The following is a 15703-nucleotide window of genomic DNA, read 5'->3' on the forward strand; positions in this document are numbered from 1 at the left end:
AGTTTTCTAAAAAAAATTATTTAATTCTTTTTTTAAAATTTTATCCAATCACTTGCTTGAAACCCTCAAATTTAATCGACTTTAGTTTGATTCGGGCTAAGTCGTGAAAATTGTAAAAACTTGCGACTCTATAGCGTTTGTTTCATGATCTAACTTGGCTCATGTCTACCCTTACTTACTTGATTTACTTCTGATATATGCATGCAATTCAAATATTTGAAACTTAATTACCCAGAGATAGCTATAAAATTCACTACATCTAAGTAACCAAAATTACATAAACAAATACACTTTCTATCGATTTGTCATTTTCATTAGTATTTTTTTTAATAAAATAAATAAATTGTTGACATAATTATTGTATGTTTACACTAAAAATAAACTAATTATATTATTAATATGATATATCAATAATATATATATATATATATATATATATATCAAATTCTTATACTAAGACATAATTATATCAATATAATGCACGATTAGCATGACTGATACTATTATTGACTCACAGTTTATACAATGAAGTTATAGCAACAGAAACAGGTCAAACAAAAAAGTGTTAGTAAATAACTTTTTTTCAGTGAAATTGATAGAAACTTTATCAAACTGATCAAAATCTGAAACTGATCTTCCAAACATGTCTCCTTAACAAAAGTTAGGATACTTTCTCACTTGAAGAGGGATGTTTTTAGCATATGTTTTGCCAAGTCAAACTTTTCCACGCCAAATAGGAAAATAGTAAAATAAAAAAAGACCCAACATTTTCCGACCATGAAGTCAATACCCGCAGACAAATCAATTGGCATCAACGCAAATGAATAAGCCAAGTTGAGTCGATCTGTGAAAACCAACGGGTGAGATTTTCTGATGAAAGTTAGTCCAGATCAGATTCCAAATAATATCTTTTGACAAAACTTTTTAGAAACCAGAGAAGAGTAGAGAAATGAACAATCCCCAATTCGCTAAGAAGGCATGTGAGAGAAACATATTAATTAATAAAGAAAGATGAAAAACTTACCAAATGCAGCATTGCAGTATCACCCAGAATATATGCAGACTGCCACTGAACTTCAATAAAGTTAGATCAACTTTTCCTACTTCTATATTTTGCGAGGGAAAAAAAGAGAATTTAGTAGTATTTGTAATCGTAAAAATTAATAATATTTCAATCCTTAAATTATTAGACTATGACTATTCTAAACAACCTTGAAATGGATTATCGTGTTTTAAGTTTTAAAATTACCAAATTAAAAACTAAAATGACCTATGATTAACTATTTTAATTAAGATTTAAGTTTTAAAATTACCAAATTAAAAACTAAAATGACCTATGATTAACTATTTTAATTAAGATTTAAATTGATTAGTGGTACTTGTCTTTAGAGATTAAATTGATAATGAGAGAAGCTGTATTATGGTTTCTGCACTGGGAGAAGAGGGAGAAAATATTTGCTTTGACATTTTTATAGCCAAAGCTTATAAGTATAAGTACAGCTTGAAGGCATGAATTAATCCCTGCGTTTATAAAAAAAGAGGTAAATGAAAAAGAAAAACTGGCACATATCTGCCAGTTTTTTCCAGCTTCCCCTTCTTTAAACCATCAGAAGAAAAGTAGGTAAATAGAAAAGAAAAGGATTCAAGTAGCACACTTACAGAGACTTCTACACAGCATTACAAAAAGTATCCAACGAAAATAGACTCTATAATTAATTAACAATATTCCTTAACATCCTCTATATACAACCATAACATTGGTGATTATGATAATTCATTTTTGGGATCCTCCATGGATGAGAGAAAGAAGGAAAAAAGAAAAAAAAATCTTCTGAATATAACACCAAAATACCACCGGTTTTCCCTCATTCTACAATATAAGAAGACACATTACCAGATAGAAGATGATGAGAAAAACGTGGGTATTTTGGATGAACATATATATCAACCAAAATAAATTTAATACTTAAGAAACAAAAAAAAAGGTAATAAAAAAATTAAAGATGAAAAATTGGATGGCAATTCTACTTGTTAATTGTGGAGAGGATCTGGGCAACTTGGTACTCTTCTTTTGCTATCATCAAAACCCTTTTGGGTTGTGTTGCTTGGACCAAGATGAGTCCTTCCACTGAAGTACTTCTTGAACAGATCTTCCTCCTTGCTCTTATTATTATCCATATTGCCATGGCTGAATTCCACGTTCGCCACTGCATTTCCTGGGAACAGACGAATCGCCCCAACTTGACACGTGTGGCACATATGCAACACCACAAGCATCACCACCACAGAAACATAGAGGAGTCTCTTGCCGCCGGCAACCAACATGGCCAGAGAATAAAACACATAAATTTTGGGGCTTTCTTGAACCCAATTCCCAAACACCCTTTTTCTTGGTACTAAATACTATTCTTTTGTTCAAACCCGAAGGAAATTGCTCTATGATGTTGAGAAGAAGAAAAATAAAATAAAGAAAAGAAGATTAAAAAGGGAACTTGGAGTTTGGTTATGAGTGTGAGTGTGTGTAAATTGGGATATCATATCATGTAAGAGTGTGACTTGAGAGAAAAAAACCAAATGAGTGAATTGACGGCTAGTTATTTTAAGTGAGAGAGATGCATGGTGCCTCATGTCATGGCCATCCCACACTCACACTGGCCCACGTGAAACAAAAACCCGCAGTGCCCGCTAATACAAGTTACTATATTATTTATTAATTTGGCAACATACTTGCACCACATACCCACATGCTCTTCACGTATCATTTCAGTGGATATTCAATATTTATTATGAATAACAATTTAACTAGTACTCATATATGAGGTGTGATGACGATGTTTTCATAACTCATTCAAGATCATACACATATATTATGAAGAGATATTGGATTCCCTTCTTAGAAGAGCTACTACTGATTTGATTTATTGCCTTAGAAGTTCGATGACTTAATTTAACTAAAAAAAACTCATGTATTACTACCAATTTTAAGGCCCAAAAAATATTGTATTTTAAACTAACAGTGACAAGGTAGCATTAATTAGCTCGATCTGGTATCGCGTTTGAAATTTATATGTCGGTGAGAGACAGTTAGGGAGGACGACGCGATTTTGCAGACTGTGCATTGAATTTGAGCAATGAGCAGTCCATGACTTGGATGTTTAAATTATAAATTCTCATTGATAAGTGTTTTGTAATTCATTCATCAAACCTAAAGTGGTAGTTCGTATGATCCATAATCACACGTCTATTCCAATTGGCAATAATATCTCATCTTAGATTATGTTTGCTAAAAAGAAATGAAAAATTAATTATTAATCGAAAGTTATAAAACCAGAACGTTTATTAAATTGAAAATACTAATAAAATTAATTAGTGTTGAATTAGTTAGTTAATTAATGTATAAATAAAGGTGTGAGATAAATCATGATTAGAATATTAGTAAAAATATTAAATGAGTAAATAACCAAGTACATCTATTAAAAAATGGCTTAATAATTACGTAGTTTAATAAATATTATTTTTAAATTGTTAAGGATATAAAAAATTCAGAGGAAGTATAAACAAATTAAAAAATAAATAAATTGACAAATATTAGTATCAATAACGGTGACTTAATGGAAAGAGAGAAATAGAGAAACATAATATGTAGTAATAAAATGTTTAATATATAGGAGTTTTCATACATTGTTATATTCCTTATAAATATAGAATCAATTTGTTTAACTCTATTTATTAAAAAGGTATTTTTTTAATAAAATAAGCATTTTTTTTTACTTTCTTAATGTCTTCGTTAAAACTAATTTTACTAAAAAGGTATTTTTTTATTCTTTTTACGAAGCAAATAGGATCCTATTTACTTATTAAAAAAATCAATTTTAAAAAAAAATAGAAGCAGTTTTTCTTTAATTTTAAACAAATCCATAGTGATAGAACCATAAAGTTGTGATACTAATTCTTATAGCTTGTAATATAATTAATCACCAACTAACTCTTGATTTTTTTTTATATACAAACCAAAAATACACAAAAAGAATTACTTACATTATATTATCTCTTCCTTCGTGTATTTTCTAATATCTTTTAATCCAAATAAAATTATTTAATTAATTTTTTTATATTGCCAAAGTTTACGTCCAATGTTTTTTTTATAATTAAAAAATAATTGTTTATGTTTAATTTTGCAATATGGGTATTAAATATAATGTGTATTCGTTGTGTTATGAAAAAATTGTCATTCAAATCACATAAGCATAAGCATACTTATAGATATTTAAAAAATTTCATGAATAAAAGTAAAATATTTTTATTTCCTTTTTATCATATCTTTTCAATGTAACAAGTGATTTACTTAAAAGATATGATAAAAAACAATATTTTTTTTAACAATTAAAAAAAATATATGTACACTGCCTACTGCATACGTTTAACAATTAAAAGGGCCCAACCGGGTTCGAACCGGTGACCTCTTGATCTGCAGTCAAATGCTCTACCACTGAGCTATGGACCCTCTTAATATTTAATAAAACATGATTTTATATATAACTTATAAAGACCAATCTTGCAAGGACAAAATTATTACAACAGTCTAAATTTATATACGCTTAATTTGTATTTTTTTTTGTAGCAGTATATAGTTTGCTTTTAAACCGTTATAGATACCATTTTCTTTTTTACTATCCATCCTTGAATTAGTTATTAATTTTTTATTCCAAATTTGTGTTTTATATTATTTTAATGTACACTTGATTAATATAAAATATTTTCAAAAGGATTAACAATGATTTAATTTGTAACAATTTTTATAATTAAAATTGTTACGCTTCTTAACTTAAATTAAATGTGTAAAATAATAATATTTAAATGTTGCTTTTATAATATCATGCCAACCTTAATGTATCGAGAAATCGGCATGATACTCTTGCAGAGTTTTTTACTCTAATATCAATACAAGAGAAATTGTAGATTGCATTTTATAAAAAGAAATCAAACACTAGTTTTAATTTTGATATTATAAATAGGACCAAAAAGAATAATTAATTTTTAGATATTTTTTAGGTTACATTTTTCGTACGTCTATATATTATTATAAAATTTTTAATTAGATTCCTAATTTTTTTAAATTGAGTCCCAAAATTAATTTTAAATTTATAATCAAGTCATATATTAATTTGTCGTTAGAAATATGATAGACTTTACAAACTATTTCTTTAAATATACACATGCAGATGTTAAGTATTATTTCATATCAATCTAAATAGTATTGTTGTTACACATGAATTTTATTTCTTTTTATTTAACACGGCTCAAGATCCCTATTTTTTCATTCTCAACCCATTCATTATCTTTCAAACTATAACACAACCCTAAAATGCGGATTTGGTATCTCCAGACTATAACTTCAACCCTAATGCATAATTAATCCTTAATTTATTTATAATGTTATTTACACCTCTTTAATCACTTTTATAACAATTCGTAGTTTAGGGTTTGTACCTCTGTAATTAGCTTAAGTGCATTGATTTAGGATTTGCATTTACGTGTATATATATATGATAAAATATTCTATCAAGTCTAACACATTCTTCGTGACAAATAAACAAAGAACCTAATTACAAATTTAAAATTAATATAAGAACCTAATTAAAAATGTTATAATAGTATGGGGACTTAATTACTAATTTAACATATTTTTTTATGTTATGTTGTTAAATTTAATCATTACACTTTTACAATATTTATTTCATTATTTTAGTATTATTATAAGTCAAGTAATCTTGTCTCTTGTAACAAAGTCTATGATTTGTACCATTTTTATAATTTTTCTTTTTAAATTTAAAAATTATTATTACCTCTTTAATTTATCATTGTATGATAAAATATAATATATTCATTGTCAACAACAAATATGTATCCTATGATTCCATTTTCTTTATTATTGAGATAAGTCATCTCATCTAATTCAATTGGTTCAATAAGATATATTGATTATTGTATATTTCCTTGGTATTATTTTTTATTCCTACAGTAAAAAAAAATCATTTAAAATTAAGGATGAAAAAGGAAAAAATTAGTTTAAATCACGATTTAATTTTGATAATATCTTAATTCTAAGATTTAATTATGACCTATTTGTTTAATGTAAGTATTTTATTTTAAAGCTTGATCTCTTTTTCTTTTTTTAAAAAAAAAAGATTAGTCATCTCTCTGATCAAAACAAACTTATTAGACTAACTTATAAGCAACTCTGATCCAAACAAACTTGCTAGATACACAACTTATGAGCTTATTTTAATGGCTTATTTTGCATAAGTTACATCTTAGTTGCTTATTTTCATAAGCTTCTTCAAGTGACTTATGAAAAATAAGCTAGCTTATAAGTTATTAGCTTTAAATCATATCAACTTAAAATTATTTGCTAAATTATTATTTTTTTAAAATTATATGACCTAATTTGATTCCTTATTTGATTTTTATTTTATCAATTCAATTAATAAAAGCAAAAACATATCCTACTTCTAAGTTGACAAGTTATTGTAAATAAAACTCAAATATCATAAATATTAAATATATTATTTTACGTCATTTGATCTTTATTAGTTAACTTATCGGTTAATCTTATTAAACATTTTCAATTAAGTCAGTTACCTTGTAAGGTTTCAGTACCTTCCCATTTTTCAGCCCCTAACTTATACCTTTTAAGATTACAGTTAACTTATTTATCAAACATAATCATAACTTAAAAACTTATTTAGAAGCTTACTTTATATACAGGAGTACGTGTTAAATAGATCAACAAACACAATTAAGTAAACCAACAAAGACTTAAAGTTTTATAATAAACAATATAAAAGAAGGAATTAAGTTACTCTAAAAATAACTTGAAATGAATTATTTTTCATTTTAATAATTAATTTTCTTGAAATTTAATAGTTAATATTAATTACTCATGGTGAGAATAAAAAATACTATAAAAGAATTACTTTTAGAGTAAGTTGATCCCACCTCTATATGCATATGATTACAAAACATTACAACAAAAAATCAATACAATAAAAATATATTATTATTCATATTTATTTAAACAAGACACTTAAAAGATTCATCAAATAATATTTAATTCCTTGCAAAAAAAAAATGTCTCTTTTAATTAAATAGCTTTTTAAACATTTTTTTAAAAATGACACAACGTATTTAGAAAATAAGACAAAATTAACTTAAGCATAGTGTGAGTAAATTCACAACCTTTGATGAACAATCTGACTTGTTCCATCTCTATTAACAATAATAATATTTTTATCTTTTACATATTTTTGTGCTTATTCTTATTTTTAAATTTGGTTTAAATATAAAAAATAGTCCTGCTAGTCGGATAAGACCCTATAAGTGACAAAACTTAAGTATCTAAATTATCTATTTATCTCTCCTATGAAGACTAGAGAAGATAGATAAATTTTTAAAAAAGTTAAAAATAAATTTTAAAAATATTATAATTATAGACATATTTAATGCTCATAACTAAACTAACTAACTTCTTAACAAATATAAATTAATCAAACATATTTTATAATTAAGGACTACCATACATAGCATAATTAACATACATATATTTGTTAGTTCAAATAGTATTTGCTATTTTCTTATTTTACAATCTAATATATCAAAATGGAATTGGTAAGATGTGACTGTCCCTTTCAAATGAGATTGTTTCGCAAATTAGAAAAATCAAGATATAGTCGTAGAATATGAAATAAATAGATATATGGAAGAGACTTGGGAGTTGAGATTGAGAGCACTTGCATAAGACCAAAAAAAAAGGTACCCCATAACACAAAGGAGACAGGGGCAGAAGGAAAACGGGGGTAGAGAGGCGAGGAAGCTGGACCGCGAATCGCGCCAGAGTGTTTTGTTTGTGTCGAGTTTTAACGTACGTAACAAGTTATCGCGTTTTGCCGTTGCTATTCCATTACCGACCGTACCATCTTAGGTATCAATTTTGATGCAATCTTGTGAACGGAACACCATTCTATTCCCTGTAATGCGAACTTCCCAATTGCTTCTCTGCCACCAATTTAAAATCATCTGAAATTATAAAATCATGATATGTTTAATGACTTGACTTCTAAAAATGGGAAAATACTGTGTTTGAATTCCTTTCTGAAGTAATGCACATTAACTATAGACATTAAACCAAACATATTGTAACACTGCCAATTAATAAAAAAATAACATCTGTGATAATTCTATTGAATTCTATATTAATTATATTAAAGTCCTTTTTAATATGGTTTTTTATTGATTGAAAATGTAAAAATCATTTATATTACTGTCGGTATGGAAATTAACGTCTACAAAAATAAATAAGTTTTATTTGTCGAATCATTAAATTTATAATTTTTATAAAGTAAATTAAATTTACCAAACTTTATACAATTTTGAAATAATGAATATTTCATTGTATAATTCTATTTTAATATACGATATATTATTTAAAATATATGTAGTTATCTATTATTATATTATATATTTTATGAATGTTTATATTATATAAAATATTATATATATATATATATATATATATACATATATATATAACACTAATATCATTTTTTAAATAAGCAACCAAAAATTTCACTTAGTAGTTAGTAGTGTCAAGAGAATCATGAGCTATCCCTTTAAAATATATACATTTAAAACAAGTTATTTACTGAAAGATAAAAGAATGTTAGCCATTGCAATTGTATGATAGAATTACTAAACTGTTAACATCATAATTATGTATCTATATCAATAAAATGTTGTACAAATATTATTATGTATTAGTAGCATATATTCATTTTTTATACCGAAAGAATTATTTACTAATATGATCAATGTATCTTAGTATATAGACCACTGAATGTATGATTGATGTGAAATTATTTTAATCTAATAAGTAATATTGGGTCTTAATTATAAATTTTTTAATATTATATTTAATTTCTTACTAATAGAAAAAATAAAATACTTAAGTAGGAATGGTAAAATAGGAATGATGCATTGGACTGACGTATTTAACATAATTTTTACTACTAGAAAATAAACTTTTAACATCGGTAATTAAGGACTTTTAATATCGGTTATTAATCAACGTTAATTTATCAACATTAACATCGGTTGTTTAAATACCGATATTATTTTAGCAAAAAACAACATTTGTTTTTTGAATAACTGATGTTGTTGTATTCTTACCAACATCGTTTTAAAAAAAAAAACCTGTTATTAGTAAACAACAATATCGTTTTCCTAAAAATTGATTTTGTTTTATGATTTATTTTTAAATATCGTATTTATTTTTTTAATTAGCAACACTTAGTAATTAATTAATTTAGATCACAACTTATCATTTAAAGTTGTATAAAAATGCATAAAATCAGTCATGCACCAAAAATTATAAACAAATTAAGTATATCAATATATCATGCACCAAGGGTAATTATAAACATTTCTAAACAAAAATTTACAAATTGATAATATATTAGACTAGTAATATACTTTAATTACAAACAAAGCCAGAATAAAACAAAGTTAGAGGTTGCATCTGGATAATTTGAGTTCCAAGAAGCAAGTTTTGTATTTGTACAAAAGTCCTCCATCTATTTCCAATTTTTGCAGTCTTCCTATGATGATTATAAACTATTCTACACTTTGTCCCTTTCAAGTTCAGACGAGTGAATCTTGAACCTTTCATAAATGAGTACATGGTACTCGGCACATCCTGAAATGCAAAAAAAATTCATATTAGATAACTATATGATATCAAAATTTGACATACAGAGAGGAGTGCTTAATTACTCACCAAACAACTACAAGTTACTTTGTACTCAGTGAGTAGGATTTTAAAAGTGGTTGAGTTAGAAACTTGTTGGTACAAGGAGTGTCATTTAGGGAAAACCTTTGATTCTGCTTTTGAAGATGATGAGGAGGAAAACACTATGTCCATAGTGGGTCAAGGTGACCTGATGATTTTCAGTAAACCCATCGAACTCTCTAAGTTATGTCCATCTAGTAAGTATAGCTAGGTTCACCAAATTTTGGTTATATGTGACAAAGTGCATGTTGCCACTAGAGTATAACAAAAGCCACGTAGACTCTAGTTCATCCTTCCATCTTATAACAAATGACCTACTCACTCCACCGTAAGGCTACATTTAACAAATAAATTAATATAAGCAAAAGTACTATTATATATCAGGTCATGTTTATTTTAGAATAGTCTTGAAATAATTTCTAACATGATCAATAACATGAACAATGTTGAACATTTCATTTGATTCTTTGTTAATCTTCATCATTATTTTAGCCATTTCCTTCCAGTTTTGTTGATGTTCATCCATGGTTTATAAACTGTATTTACAATATAAACATGACTTTAATATGCATGATACATTAATTTGACATATCAATATGATACCAGTATGATATTCCTATTTTGGGGGCCTAAGGCTATGACAAAATTCTCACACCAACACAAAGTTCCATTAACAAGCACATACACATAGAACCATGCAAATCAGAAACAAAACTGTGCAACCAAATCCTATTTTTTAGCAGTGTGTACATGAAGCTACTACCATATACATGACCCAGAAGGTCACAACTATATACAACAAGATGCACTACCATAGCTTAAAAATACATGTATAATTTAACTTCCATGGTAATAACCACAAACCAAGAAAAAATAAAAAAACAAACAAACAACAACATTACCATAGCTTGCAAACACAAGCTTCATTAGAGAATCACAATAACAACAACACTAACATTACACCATTATTAATTCCAAAGAGCACATTTTCATACATAAAGCAAACGCGTTGCGATGCCGTCACCACCTCACCCGTGTTTCGTCTTCTTGAAACCAAATAAGGCTTATTTGTCACGAGGTATGGAGAAGACAAAACGCGGCTAAGGTGGTGACGGCAGAACGTTCGAATGCGAGGAAGAGGAGGTGCAAGGAGTTACCTGCTAAGGGAGCAAACACGACAAAGAGGCGAAGAGGTGCGATGAGGTGAACAGGCAAGAGGAGGCAAAGAGACAAGAATGTGAGGAAGAAGAGTGCGCGTGAGAGAAAATATGGCTTGTAGAAGCAATTCATATATTTTTAAATATAGGTTTTAACATCGATTTTTACTAAAATCGATGTTAATGTATCATTTATTAACATCGGTTTTTAGTATAAAAAAAACTTATGATAATGTTAACATCACATAGTTAACATCGATTTTTAGTAAAAACCGATTTTAACAAAGTCATGTTATTTACAATTGTATCACCGCGTTTTTGTTAATATCGATTTTATCGAAAACCGATGTTAAGGTAACGATGTTAAATCTATATTTTGTAGTAATGTTTTTAGGCATGTCAACCCACTAGCTCATCTTGGTTTGTCAAAAGATGAATTCATCACCAGGTGAATCGAGTCCGTTCATCGGGGTAATATTTATTTTAAAAATTAAATTTTGATTACTCATTAGCAAATTTTTTTACCATAGTTTATTTAACTTCTACAAATTATAAATATTTATCATAAAACATTTAAAAGATTATATGAATTCAAATAAACGATTACTTGATTAGTTGATTTCTTATATGTCGTTGTTTAAACCTAGATTCTGGAAAAGGATCGATTTCTGTATTAAGATTTGGCAGACGACGATAGTGGTGCACCACACAAACATAAGATCACCGCTATTTATACTATTTATTTTTTATATAAAAAAGACATTTGATAAGCAAATATTCAGCGCCAATATTACACTGCCAAGAGACCCACAAGTTATTACCGCAACAGCGTCCTTAGGCATCAGTAATAAAATCCGTTTTTTTACCAATAGTCGATTTACTACATTGGTAGTATTACCCTTCTACATTGCTTGTTCTAATTCAAAACAAGCTCAATGAAGACTTAAAGGATTCTAATTATTTAAAAATAAAATATTATGAAGAAACATGGAAAGTTAAACTACAGTTATAGGTTACGTGTAGCCAAATTTTGTCACTAGATTGAAGTGATAGAGAAGCGCAAGGTGCAGACGAAATAGGATGTGTCACTTCTGATTGAGAATGTGATTAGACAAAGCACAATGTCTTGACTTTCAGTGTCTGCAGTCTGCACAGCAACCACACTATTTAACTGACACATCTGTACAAACCCTAACCAACCCTAGATCCCTTGTCCCCGTCAATTTCTTTTACACAGATTAGTTTCTAATTATGGTTAATTAAGAAAAATTCACGATGAAGACTTGTGTGGGGTATATTATTCTACTTAAAAAAGATTATAATCTTAGAGTATATTTCCACATGATTAAAAATTGAATATACTTGATCTTCAAAATAACCATGGAAAGATCAAATAAAGATGAGAAAAAGGGATATATATATGAAATCTGAACGGTAATAATATAAAGCTGATGGTTTTTTAGCTTCTACTACGTCTGCCTTTTCTCCTTGGACATATCCTTAATTTGCCACTTTCTATTGCCCACCATTTTGTGGAAATTATGAACTGGATAAAACATCTGCTGCTGGCGGTTGGTCTTGAAAAGGGATATCTTTGAACTCTGATAAGACTAGATTTGATTCGAAACTTTACCTAATGTTGTTAATTATTAATAATATATACTATAGTTATATTTACTGGTAGAACGGGCCAAATTTACTTTGAATGTTGACAAGATTGTAAGGAACTTTTCCGAAGATCACAATTATTGTTGGCCGCATGGCTACAAATATATGCAGCCAAAAGCTGGAAAGAGAGATGGGGGGGGGGGGGAGGGGGGAGGTAACGGATGGTGAGTGTGTGTGTGTAAATTTATTGGGCTAAATTGAGGAATATTTATGCAAATGAGTATAAAAATACAATATGTTAGGATAAATTTTAAAATCCCATGTTAGTACTCTCTATGATATTGTCAAGCAAAAATCTTGTCATTGAAACTTGTTCATGCAGCTTGCCCTCACCGAACCAGATTTCTCCTTTGCCAAATTCCAGGATGATGTGGCCTCTGTCACATTTTTGCACAGTGGTAGAACAATATAAAAGTGCAATTTAGACACGAATTTCAAACTTTATTTCCATCCATTCAAAAAATACACATTTTTATCTTATTTCTCTTTATTTGTGTCTCCTCTTTCATTTCTTCCTTCCCCATTTGATTTCGAATCCAATTTTACAAGTATTTTCAAGTTTCAACTAAAAGAGATGACAAAGAATGTGTGACTTTCAGAAAGTTGCACCCATCTATCTTATTTGCAAGTGTTTCAGAAGGGAGCGCAAGAGTATGCACCTCTGTTTGCGTATAACAATTTTAGGGTTATGATATCTCTTAAAATCGTTTTTCAGTAATTTTATCCAAAAAAAAACTGTTTTTAATTATAAATGATTTGATTATACATATAATAATAGATTTTTGCAATTGTTCCAAACACACCCAAGTGTACAGAAAGTGTCAATCTTTTTTCTTTCTAAATAAAAGAGTGTAAAAACCGAGTACTTGGAATTTCAATCTGTGGGCCTTACCTATGGATGTTTAGAGCTTGTACTTTATTTTAAAGTGGTTGAGCTGTTAAAGACTTTCTAGCGGGCCGGGGCATGTAGCTGGACTCCGAAATTTGGAGAATTTCTCTCAATAGCAACAGGCAATTGCTTCCTGCACTCCCCTAGTTGCTTCCTGCACTTCCGGAAGTGCAGAAAAAAACACCCATAGTAGCAATGCCACATTGTAATTGGGAAGCTTCTCCTTATATCTCTTGTTAAGCAATTAATATTTTAAATCTTTTTTCTTTTACTTTCAAAAACAGTTTTTAAGAATTAAAAAAAAAACTTGTTCTTAGTGAATCTACTTTGTATGTGTAGAAATTAAAAACTGATCTTCTTGTTGTGTCACTATACATGGATGATCTTTTCAAAAACAGGTAGCATCCATGAACTTACTATTCAGTTCAAAATGAAGTAGATGATGAAATGTTTTGAAATGATTGATCTTGGGAGATGGAATTAAGCAAATATGCTCAAGTAATTCTTAAAAGGTTTCAGGTTACAGGCCAATATCCACTCCCATGAATGGAAAAGAATAACAAATCAAGGATGGTGATTCAAAGAAGGTTGTGTCACTCTAGAAGTTTGAATGAATGCCTCATGTACCTTATTACAACCAGACTAGACATTCTTCATGGTGCTTCTGTGCTTACCAAATATCTACATTGTGCTAATGATGAGCATTTTAAAGCTACCAAAAGAATGTTTCAGATTACATCAAAGAGATTGTCAATTATGGAGTCAAGTATGAAAGAAATTAACTTTCATGGGTTTTCTGATAGTGGTTGTCCAGGTCCAATTGAAGATATGAAAAGTACATATAGACACTATTTCTCACTAGGATCTGAAATTTTCTTAGACTTCAAAGAAGCAAGAAGTTGTAGCATAATAAACAACAGAAGTAAAATTTATTGCTATTGCAGGGCTATCAACCAAGCAATATGGATTCGAAAATTATTGGTTGAGTTGCACAAGCAGCAAAAGAGGGAGTAAGACAAAGACCTCCATGGACAATCAAGCTACCATTACAATTTCGAAAATCTAGTTTTCTAAGGTAGACAAAAGCATTTTCATATGAAGTTATAGTGTAATTCCTGGAAAGTCCAAAATGAAGGAGAAATTCAACTTAAATATTGTAGAACTGAAGAACAAATACTTGAAATCTTTATCAACCTTGTATCTCAGGGGAAGTATGAAAACTTATAATTATGCCTTGGAATCTACAGTAATGATTTTAGGAACTAGGTGCTAAATTGGTACTGTTTTTAGCATTAGATAAGCAATAAATTAGGGAGTCGTTATCGACTACGAGTATGGAGTGATTGGTAATTAATGACCTCATTTTGTTACATAATCATATAGCAGGTTTTCTTTAATAACAGCAACCTCGTTTTCATTAAAGAAAAAAGAAAGAAAGAAATAGTAAGGAATGTGTCTTGGCTAAAATTCTAGTATGATATGTTGATTAAGTCCACTAGTGATCACAGCATGATGGACGATTCATGATAATGTTAGATTATCGATGAAGTTATGCTATTTTCAATTTTACACCTACAAAATGCGCACCTTTTGGAACGTGTGTTAACGAAGTCCATATATTATTTAAGTTTCGTCCACCTTACGCACCCAACTACTTGCGTTAGTTATTAAAACGGCGTGAGTCAATTGTGCCTAAAGAAATAGCTCAATTTGCATGGCTATCTCTGCCGACAAATAATTGTGGCCTTGAGTTTAGCTTGAGTGGTAAGTATTCACTTGGCTTTTGCCAGATATGATATAAAGATTTCGAGGCAAACAAATTGTAGGGTGATTAAATATATATCTTGTTCCTATCATTTTCTCATGACGTGCTACAACCGAAGGGTGGTTGATCCAATCATTGTCTCGTGAGTCACCACTCATCATAATTGAGTTTCTCTCCCTACGAGGCTTCCAACCAATAGGTCGCACCTGTGAGAGTGAAGGGTCAAGTTGAGAGAACGTACACAAGAATAAACCAACAATTATAGTCACATTCATGTTCCCATCCCACACATTAGATAAGACAATGACCCCTCCCTCATGGTACTTAGGGTAGTGCTTGATGATAAGGCTACAAACCCCTTCATTCAGTACCCTCCAACT

At 28.9% G+C, this 15703-nt stretch overlaps 1 non-coding gene across 1 annotated transcript; it reads right to left on the reverse strand.

Annotated features, from left to right (window-relative positions):
• Window positions 1–4432: 4432 nt before the first annotated feature.
• On the reverse strand, window positions 4433–4504 carry TRNAC-GCA. The gene has a single exon. It is a non-coding gene; the product is annotated as a tRNA-Cys (tRNA).
• Window positions 4505–15703: the final 11199 nt, after the last annotated feature.

The sequence above is a fragment of the Glycine soja genome, chromosome 20 (assembly GCF_004193775.1).
Source record: "Glycine soja cultivar W05 chromosome 20, ASM419377v2, whole genome shotgun sequence".
Taxonomy (NCBI): domain Eukaryota; kingdom Viridiplantae; phylum Streptophyta; class Magnoliopsida; order Fabales; family Fabaceae; genus Glycine; species Glycine soja.